General features: G+C 31.9%; 1 protein-coding gene across 5 annotated transcripts in view; it reads right to left on the reverse strand.

The window, feature by feature from the left end:
• The window catches only part of LOC106875263 (rab GTPase-activating protein 1), a 120,644-nt gene extending 118,284 nt beyond the window's left edge, over nt 1-2,360 (reverse strand). For 4 of the 5 annotated variants that reach the window (XM_014923344.2, XM_014923343.2, XM_014923342.2 and 1 more), the window contains exon 1: nt 2,220-2,360. The gene's annotated coding sequence lies outside the window, so the exon portion shown is untranslated. Of the gene's footprint in view, nt 1-688; nt 853-2,219 lie in introns of those variants that run through there. The other variant, XM_014923340.2, reaches the window with a different exon arrangement.
• Between the last annotated feature and the right edge of the window lie 427 nt (nt 2,361-2,787).

Consider the following 2,787-nt stretch of genomic DNA (forward strand, 5'->3'; position numbering starts at 1 on the left):
ATATATATATATATATATATATATATATATATATATATTTATAGGCATTCTTTTTATCAATATTGGAAATGAGTTTTTTTTTATATATGAACATAGGATCATTACCATATACTTCATTTACATCATACATACCATACACTAAGCACACATATATTCGGATTATATATATATATATATAGGCACATACACAGCGTTATAAACTCTCAGTACAAGATATACACATATCCACACACCTTATATCTATGTGTATACAATTATATAGTTAATAACACTGCATACATTATATTCACACAAAGTTGCACAGTATAAGTTAAAGTTGTGTGTTTATACATATATGTGAGTGTACATACATACTCAGAATATAGCATATGTACACAAAAGGTATGCTTTACGCAAAGTATGTTCTCCAAACATACTTACAGATTATATAGACACAAACATTATATAGACAAACAATTATATACACACACAGTGTACATTAAATACGTGAGCAGCCATACACAGCATATATATATATATATATATATATATATATATATATATATATATATATATATATATACGCTTACACATAGGTAAATGTGTATGTATTAATGAATGAATGTAGATGTATACACAGAGAAGGGGACAAGGGACCAAAAGGAAAGGAAACGTAAAAATTGTGGTGAACTAAGAATAAGGAAACAACCTGTTCAGAGATTGAAGACATCTTGGAGATATGGTCTCTTTTCTCTGGAATTATCGGTGTAATAGTAAGCATGTCTCAAAGACTGCGGATCCGACTGGTGTGTGAATCCAAGTGTGATGGGACAATTTACATTAAATGAAGTTTCAGTGAAACGAGTGATAAGGATGGACAGAGAGGAAGGGAGAGACAGTAATTTAGCAATGTTGTAGTAACAACAACAGCAGTAGCAGCAAGTGGCTGACATAAATGTATGTGTGTGTGTGTATGATGAAGCATGACATCATTGTTACTACTACAGGCTGTTGTTTTTAATATTGTAGTTTACAGATACAAACATTCTGCTACCACATACGACAGATTATTACTGTCATCATTATTCATCATTATTATTTATTACTAAAAGCATACGGAAGGCGCTCCTTAAAGTTAACAATCTGTCAATTCCCAGATATCAGATCGTCTTAGACACTCTGGCAGAATTTCTCATTGAAACCATTTCTAAAACCTTTTAATTACAGGGTTTGTTTGTTTTGTGTGTGACTCAGTGTGAATAAATGAAAGAGTAATCACAAAATAATAATAATAATAATTAAAATATGATAAAGTGGTTTAGTTTAGACTTAAATATGACATTCGTCCAAATACAACTCCGATCCAGAAAAGGAATAAGCAGAAGATATTTCTATTATTAAACATACACAATGAAGAATATAACACTTCCTACAGTTAATCTGTATTTGTGATGGTTCTAAAACAAATATTTAGCAACATATATTGTCTGGTGGCCATCACTTCTCTCGGATCCGACTCCTTTGAAACAACTGACAACAACATGAAGATGAACAATACGGGACGATAATCTCGGATATTTTTGCATGAATATATAAACAATTAGAGTAAGTATTAATGAAGTAAACTATCAGATGGCATTCCTATTAAGAACATGTTGAATATCTGGTGGTCATTTCAAGACTAACATCACACGTATGGAGAATACGGAGAAATTATCGAACCAATAAAGAGTATATGGTCGACTGACCTGCAAAAAAATAGCAGCTAATTCTCCTTCAAATTACACTCATCGTCTTAAATATATATTTAAAAAAGGATAGATTAGATAATATAGTCCTGTCCCTGAAAGGACAGAATGGTTACGACTGGAATTCCATTGATCACAGGCCTGCTCGATCAGGGTTGACCTGAGGGCTATAGAGTAACAACAGATAAATCTAGATTATAGATAGTTTTGAAGGAAAAAAAATTCCTGAAGATTAGTTTAAATTCCTTATATTGCTCTTCCTTTGAAATAAAATTTTAAAAAACTAGAACTGCGACAAATTATTGTTAACGATTATTGCCTTCTATTTAGAAGCATATTAATATATTCTGAAATCAGTAATGCAAGGCCTGGTATAAACAGTGAAAAAAATTGTTGAATGAAGCAAATAACTGGATAATGGTTAAGTGGATGCAATAAAGAAAAGGCTGTGTACAAGGGAGAAGAAGTAATGTAGAAATTGTGAGGACGAACCTTTAAGGGTTTGTAATCGAAGTTGCTAGTTTGTAGTGTGCTTTTAGAAAAGCGTTAGACGATGATAGGGTGGCAACGATGGTAATCATCCATTGTCGGGTGGCTATTGCTGATAACAGTTATCTGCCCCTGAATACTACATCATTACTACTCAGACACTCGTACGCATTCACAAATGGTATATAATTCTATATATGTATACATACAGTAAAACAAAATACGCCAACAGTATATATATATATACATATACACACACACTCATATTTATATATCTATTGATACACTGTTTGATAGTTATAGTGGTGAGAGAGAGGGGGAGAGTTTTATATATATATATGTGTGTGTAGCTCTATGTTTATATTTATTATCTAACTGAAAATGAAATTTTGTTGAAAGGATGGGAAATCGAAAATGAAGAAACAGGAGAAAAAAAGGAAATTAGATAAGGAAGAGACAGTGATACAAAGCTAGAAAAAAAGGTGTCAACAACAGTAGGGGCGACATTGAAAAGGAGGAGGAACGAATGGGAGAGGAATAGATATCAAAACGTGAGAGAGAACTAGAAATT

This window comes from Octopus bimaculoides, chromosome 2, assembly GCF_001194135.2.
Source record: "Octopus bimaculoides isolate UCB-OBI-ISO-001 chromosome 2, ASM119413v2, whole genome shotgun sequence".
Classification (NCBI taxonomy): Eukaryota; Metazoa; Mollusca; class Cephalopoda; order Octopoda; family Octopodidae; genus Octopus; species Octopus bimaculoides.